The sequence below is a fragment of the Brassica oleracea genome, chromosome C5 (genome assembly GCF_000695525.1).
Source record: "Brassica oleracea var. oleracea cultivar TO1000 chromosome C5, BOL, whole genome shotgun sequence".
NCBI classification, from domain to species: domain Eukaryota; kingdom Viridiplantae; phylum Streptophyta; class Magnoliopsida; order Brassicales; family Brassicaceae; genus Brassica; species Brassica oleracea.
In genome coordinates, this window is record NC_027752.1 from 21,806,420 (window position 1) to 21,814,308 (window position 7,889).

Sequence of the window (7,889 nt, forward strand, 5' to 3'; positions counted from 1 at the left end):
GTGGCGACCGAGCTTGGCTAGAGTTTGGTCGCTACGTAGTAACCGAGCGAGACGGACGCTCGGTCGCTACGTAGCGATCGAACTTGGCTCGAGCTCGGTCGCTACATAGCGACCAGGCGGGATCGAGCTCGAGCCAAGCTCGGTCGCTACGTAGCGACCGAGCGGGACGTGTGCTCGGTCATTTGCGAGCTTTTTTGGGCTTTTCTCCGATGTCTCGTGTTTCTTGCGCAGGTTTCTTCGAAAGAATAAATCTTTTCCGAAGATTTATTTTTCGTAAAAACGTTCATGCCAATTTTTACGGACTTTCAGACATTGATTCTGTCGGGACCGATTTTGACCCCAACACCTTCTGTTCCGGATTGTTGCGGTGATGCATGAACAGATTGTCTGCTCCATTGGTTGTCTGAAGGATATCTGCGATATCTTCTCGAGATAAGTGTAGTGTTCGGCCGTCTATTGCTTTTGCGTAGCCATCAGGGTCCCTAAAAATTTCAAATTTGTCTGGAGTTAGAAACTGGTTATCGAATTTATCTTTTTTGCTTACAGTGGTGTTTTGTATTGGACGGTTGTTGATCGATATTGCATTTTTGTTGTCGATCGGTTGTTGGTGAAGAGTGTCGATCGATGGGTGGATTGCTCTGTAGATCGGATGGCTTGTTCGTGTTCTTTCCCAAGCAGCTTCTGCTTGAACCTGGTCTGTTCCATCGCGTTTTTACATGTTGAGCAGCCCCTCGTCTATGAAACTGTCTTGTAAATTTTCTACTCTTGGTGCGTAGATTGCTGTTTCTACTGCAAAGCTTTCGTCGTGGTGTTCATCTGCCCAACTGCCAATCGAGTAGTCTCCTTCTTGTGCACGGTTGACTGCAGTGTCGATCGATTTGTAGTAGGCAGTATCGGTCGATGCTCGTTTTTGGTACCGTTGATGAGGTTGAGTGTCGATCGATGCCCAACTTGTCATGTCGATCGATGGTGCATTCCTTTTCCAGGAGGAATGCTGTAATAGTTTATCTTCCTCATCAAGGATGACTCTGTACTCAGTAGCTCGTTCCTCCTCATAGTCTTCATTATACTTGTATGTATGCATGTATTGTCTGGTGTATGCTGCAATAGCGGGATTGTAGTAGTCGTTCTCCCAATCATCTGGACGACTATTGACTGATTCGTCATGTGGTATGTCGGTCAATTTCTGGTGGTCATTGTCGATCGATGATGCTGTGTGAGTCTCGATCGACACCAAATAATCTGTCTCATAATCCTCTCCACAGTGGCAAGCTGCAATGATTCCTGGATCATTGATTCTTCTGGAGATCGTATGTGGCGTCGTGACTGAGACATGGTCGTAGTGGGCATTTGGATCGATGAGTGTTAGACACAACTAGTTGGTTTGCAAGTTTCACACTGCTCCCACTGTTGACAAAAAAGCTCTCCCAAGTAGTAGAGAAGAGTTCCAGCTTAACTTGATGTCCAAGACATGGAAATCAACTGGAACTAGGGCATTACCAATCTGCACCTATAGGTCTCTCACAATTCCTCCATAGTTCTTCTCGGAACAATCCACAAAAGTGAATAATTCCTGCGAAGGCTCCACCTGCAGACCTAGATGGTCTGCCATAACCCTAGGTAGGTTGATTGATGCTCTTGTGTCGCACAAGGCATGTGGGAACTCAATACCCTTCACCGTGCATGGTATTGCAAATTGCCCAGGATCACTCTTCTTCTTCAATGTAATCCTCATCCTCATCTTTCTCTAGCTTCACAGAACATTCTCCTGATGTCTTCTTCTATCTCTCTGGTTTCTCTGAAGAACATCCACAATCTGTGGGTATAATAAGCATCTTCGAATGGCTTATCTATAGGAATCCTGAAGACTCTCTTCAGGAAACTTTCCTTTTCCTTATCATTGGCCCCCCTCATCAGATGTTTCGCCACTTTTTCCTTTCTCCTCCTTAGGGTTCTTCCAGTTGGAACCCTATCTTCTTCCATAGGATCTTCCCCATCATCTGAAGGTGTCCTGACGGCCTCTGGTGGGTATTCTGAAGGTTTGTGTTTAAGCCTGAGTGCATTAAGTAGTGCAACATCTATCTTTGGCATCTGCACTCGGTAGGTAATAGGTGCTCGTCGATCGATAGGCGCTGGAGGTTGCCGATCGATGGCGGCCTCTGAGTGTCGATGGGTGGAGGATTCTCTGTGTCGATCGATGGAGGTATCAGCTCGTCGAGCGATTCTAACTTTATCAGGGCTGGGCGGATGTGGGTGTTTTGCTGCGAACTCCTCGTGAGTTAGAATCTTCACGGCATTGAAAGACGCGGTTGACTCCGTAGGCATCCTCGATCGATGCTCTGAAGTTCCTGTCGATTGATATGGACTGGTGTATGTCGATCGATGTTCGAGGTCTGGCGTCGATCGACACCATTGCGATCCGCCGAAACTCATCAAACTTTCTACCTCGAAATCGTTCTTGCAGCTTCTCTTCCTTCACCACTTGCCAAAAATCATCATGAATGATGGCATTCACGTGGTGTTTCATCACATCATCCCCTACTCCTCTTGTCAAGGTATCCTACCTCTTAACAGCATCTCCTGTCTGCACAACCTACATCTCCAACTTCTTCACATGACTGCTCAAAGTCTCAAACTTTGTGTTCAGGTTGGTGTAGACAGAATTTATTTTCCCATTGAAGTCCACTGTTATTCTCTGATGTGCCTCAAGAACCCTATCGAGCATCTCTTCAATTTTGCTCTCTTGAGTAGGCGGCGGTGGCTTCTGGTAGTAGGAACTTCCATAATTCCTATTGTTGCTGCATCTGTTGTTGTAGGGTTTCTGGTACTGTGAATTTTGGTTTAAGTTACTCCTATTTCCATAGGAATTTCTGTTTCCACCCTAGTTTCCAGAACCTTGGAATATAGTTCCACCAATGTAGTTCACCTCTTCTTCATCTGCTCTACCCTCTACAGCTTCTGCATCTTCAACAAAGCTAGCCTGCTTACTGAGAAGCTTGTGAACACTATCCAGCTTTGCCTTAACCTCATCCATCTGATCATTCCCAAGGATGGTGGCAGATCTTTTCCTCTCAAAATCAGTGTTCTTGGTGTTGTTGTTGGATGCTAGGTTTTCAATAACTTGACTGCCTCCTCTGGATTCCTGGTGTTGAAGTTTCCATTGCTGGAAGCATCAAGAGCCATCTGGTACTGTACCGCGATGTGACCAAACGGGCTTGTTTGAGGCAGACTGTGCGTTTCTTGTTTTATTATTTTCACAGTAAGGTTTTTAGGATTTTGATAGATTGGAGAGAAGATCCAAAGTTATAATTTGTGATTAGAACTCCACTAATATCTATTTACTATTCTAATGAAGTTTTCATACTTAATTGATGTTATTTATTGCTTAGCCATGTCTCAGTAGTTCCATTGTTAGATTTTAGGGTTTAAATAGGTTAGGAGGGATTAGCCCCAACAATAGATTGCTGAGTTGTGATAATCATCTTTAGGATTGTTCATTAATGTTTGTGTCTAGATTAGCTACCTAGAACCTGCCCTTGGATTGATTGATAAAAGCGAGAGTTTTATTCTCATCCCGAAAACATTCTAATAGAACTATGTTTCTTGCTATGAGCAAAGCGAGAGCTGATCTAGTGAGCTTAGTGAGTTTAGTAAGCTATTATTCAACCCAAGCATAAAGCTTTACTAGAGCACGTTGATCGATATCACACTTGAATAATCGATCGATATACCTATAGGATTATCAATCGACACTTTCTATTTATCAAAAGACGACAGTTGAGATCAATAGATCTAGTTAATAGACAAGTCAATACATGTGAGAGTTGATTGACTTGTTGATCAAGTAGTTGAGCTTTACATTATCATGCATGCAATTCATTAGGTATTTGTAGGATTATAATCCCAATTTTCCTAAATAAAAACCCTAAGTCTAACTATTTCCTTTTTAAGCACCAAAACCTCAAACCAGCTATTGAACAAATAGTTGTTCAATATAAAGCTGCAATTTATATTTAAAAACTCTAAAACCATCTTACTTAACAAATCATATTAGATTTCTTAGGTTCCCTAGCTCCATGTGAATTTGATCTCTAAGTACTACAACTCGACCTGTTATTTGAGAGAGTATAAATCACTCCTTAGGGTAATTTGAGTGGTATCAAATCTCCGATGAACTCTCATACCAGACCCCAAGCCTGACTCTATGCTTCACAAATGCATAAGTCCCTCTTCAGGAAACACTAGAGCTCCAGGTTCTACCGTCTTCGAGACGCCATCAGAAGCCCAGAGGTTCTCCATTTTTGACAATAAATCAGCGGTTCAAAAAATAGCGCCAGACCCCTGTCTGGTATAAGGAAACCTGTCCTCCCCCGGTTTCAAAGTGTGGTTCCGGCCCGAGTGGAACCTGGGATCGCAGGATTATTGGAGTGATGTCCTGCCTAAGGGAAGCCTGCTGAGAATGAGCAACTCCGGTTGACTTGAGTGCACAGGTTATACCCCGAGTTCGATGACGAAATCGAGCAATAAGGGGCCAACTGTTGGGGAAAAATACTCGGGCATTTAATTTCTCCAGACCCCAGGCAGGACACCGGCCTCTGGGTCCCCGCTAAGAGGCACGCCGGGTCCCCGCGAAGAAGTACTCCGGGTCCGGTCCCAGGGACCGCCCCCTTCCTCCGGGAAAAGGAAAACTTCCGATAAGGAGAACCTTCCATATTTCCGAATATGGAAGAGTTTAACCTACTCCAACCGACTAAGGCCCGCCTTAAGAAGACTATATAAAGGGAACCTAAACCATAGAGCAAGGGATCGACACTTCAAAACATAGAGATTATAGCTAGGCGGCTAGGACTAGGGTTTATACACCAAACATTGTAGTTCCGGCTTGTTCTATCTAATAAAACATCTCTTGAAGTCTATTTCTCTCAAACACTCACGAAATCTAAGCCTTATCCATCGTTCCGTAGTACTCACAAAGATCCTACACAAAAATCCCTTAACAGTCAACATGCTTAAAAAGCTACTGGAGGGTTCTCACGAGAAATGGGCAGAAGAACTGCACAGAGTCCTCTGGGCCTACCGGACAACTCCCAAGACAGCGACGCAGGAAACACCTTACTCGCTAGTCTAAGGCTCTGAGGCCATAATACCCACAGAGATGCACGTGAGAACAACGGTCTGATGGTCTACCTCTTAAGAAGAGAATGATGAACTGATGACGTTGAGCCTCGACCTACTCGACGAAAAGACAGAGGCCGCTCGACTAAGAAATTGGTCCTACCAGCAAGACGTCGCCAGGACCTACAACAAGAAAGTAAGAACCAGGACCTTCCAGCAAGGGGATTGGGTTCTACGACAAGTAGAGAAAGCGACATGGAAACTCGCCCCCTGGTGGGAAGGACCCTATAAGGTAATCGAGGTGCGGGGAGCAGGGGCCTACATGCTACAAGATAGGAAAGGTAAAATACAACCCAACTGCTGGAACGCCCTGCACCTCAAAGCCTATCATTTTTAATATTGTCTCCGGACCACGATTTCTACTATCTTACAATATACTATTTAAGCATTATGATTTCCTACTCCTATGTATGCTAACCGTCTCTGGACAAAGCTTATAATAATAATAATTCCGACGATAAGGGTAGTAGGAAAATCATTATACTTTAAGGGGCATACGAGCTGGATCAGGTCTCCAGAGACCTCCGATCCTGGCCAACCCTTATCGAAAAGTGGCACGTCCACTGTGTCATGTCCACAATGGCATGTCCACAGAAAACCAAAATGGGTAGGAGACATAAAGCAGGAATGGGCCTGCGCAAGCCTGAGTATGTTGTCATAACTACCTAAAGCCCTAGTGCAGCCTCGGGCACATCAGCGTCCCTAGAGCACCACATGTGAAAGTACAAGTATTAAAATGCTACATGGTATACAATACAGGGAACACTGTGTATACTTGCAAAAGTACTATGAAATACATGGAGCAAAAGTGCAAAAGTCCAGGAGCACCTCATAATCTCTTCTTATCCAGACGTGGAAAGCAGCAAAGTCTGGCACTTGGGTCATTACACCCTTACCAGCACCCCCTAAGTCTGATAGTGACTTCCTGCAGAAGTAGAATGCAGCATAGGAACTCGATAGTTGCCAGCTTCCGAGCGGGAGAATGCGAGATCCGAACAGGTACCAGTAGTAGTCTTGCCTAGGAAGGCGGAGTACGGTCCCTGCAAAACCAAATATTCTGGCTTCCCAAGAGAACTTCGGGTCCATATACAATCCCGCGATCTAAAGAGGAAACCTACGGTTCCCCATTCGATCTCGGGTCCTATGTATAAAATCTAAGGAAGAACCTCCGGGCTCCCATATAGCCTCCGGGTTCCAAGCAAGATCTCAGGATCTAAGGAAGAACCTCTGGGTTCATGTATGGCCTCAGGGTTCCAAATATGATCCCGGATCTAAAGAGTAACCTCTGGGTTTTGGAGATAAGTGATGATTTTGGAGCATTTTGGAGATATTTGGAGTAAGCACCTAAGATGACCATCGAGCACGACTATCGGTCGACATTGAAGAGGAATAATCGATCGATGTTCACATCGTGACATCGATCGACAGCAAAGCACGCAGAAAGCCCGTTTGGTCTCAGCCGACTTAGAGCCCAAGTCTTCACCTATTTACAAGATTAACCCTGATGAGTTTTAACCTAATTATATAAGCTTTGCCAACATGTTATACAACCTATTTTATTGATTTCACAGCAAACATTTTCTAGGATTTTTAGTAGATTGGAGAGAAGATCCGAAGAGAATTGTGATTGGAACTCCATTGATATCTATCTATTTATCTATGCAGTTTTTATATCTTATTACTGTTATGAATTGCTTAGCCATGTATGAGTAGTTCTCTTTGTTAGATTTAGGGTTTAAATAGGTTATGAGGGATTAGCCCCAACTATAGATTGCTAATTTGTGATATTCATCTTTAGGATTGTCATAAATGCCTGTTTCTAGATTAGCTACCTAGAACTTTCCGTAGGAGTTGTAGACATAAGCGATAGCTTGAATCTCACCATTAATCCATCCTAACTGAGCTAAGACTTGCTAGAGTAAGGCGAGAGCTGATCTACGAAGCTTAGTGAGCATATTCAATCCACGCTTTAACGCTTGACCAAGAGCGTCGATCGATATTCCAATCGAATAATCGGTCGACGTTTCAACAAGTACATCGATCGATATTCCTATAGAATAATCGATCAACATTGGTCAACAGACAAATCTAGAAAGCGAAAGCCTAATGGTTTGTTATTAAGTGTTGAGCTCTATAATATCATGCATACAACTTATTAGGCATCTATAGGATTATAATCCTGACTACCTGAATAAAAGCCCTAAGTCTAGCTACTTTCATCTAAGTACCAAAAACCCAATCAATCAATTGAGCAATTAACTTGCTCACAAACCTGTCTTTTACATTTAATAATAATCAACCTAGCTTAATCAACTTAATTAGATTTATTAGGTTCCCTAGCTCCCTGTGAATTCGATCCATAAGTACTACAACTGAACCTCCTATTTGAGAGAGTAATTCACTCATTAGGGTAATTTGAGTGATATAAAATTTGGCGCCGTTGCCGGGGATCGAACCCGGGTCACCCACGTGACAGGCGGGAATACTTACCACTATACTACCACGACTCTATAAGGGTTTTGTAATTCACTCTCTCAAAATTAGGGTTTTGTATTATCGACTCTGCACAACAAACATCGATCGACGATACCCCGCCGGAAGCAGGTAAGTTTTCTCTTACCAATAATGCTAATGAGGGAGTAGTCCTAGATGAACCTAAAGGTCAACTAAGCAACGCAATTAACCAAATCATAAATGAACAGGAGACTACAATC

The 7,889-nt window shown here is 43.6% G+C and overlaps 1 non-coding gene across 1 annotated transcript; it reads right to left on the minus strand.

Annotated features, from left to right (window-relative positions):
* Positions 1 to 7,610: 7,610 nt before the first annotated feature.
* On the minus strand, positions 7,611 to 7,682 carry TRNAD-GUC. The gene has a single exon. It is a non-coding gene; the product is annotated as a tRNA-Asp (tRNA).
* Between the last annotated feature and the right edge of the window lie 207 nt (positions 7,683 to 7,889).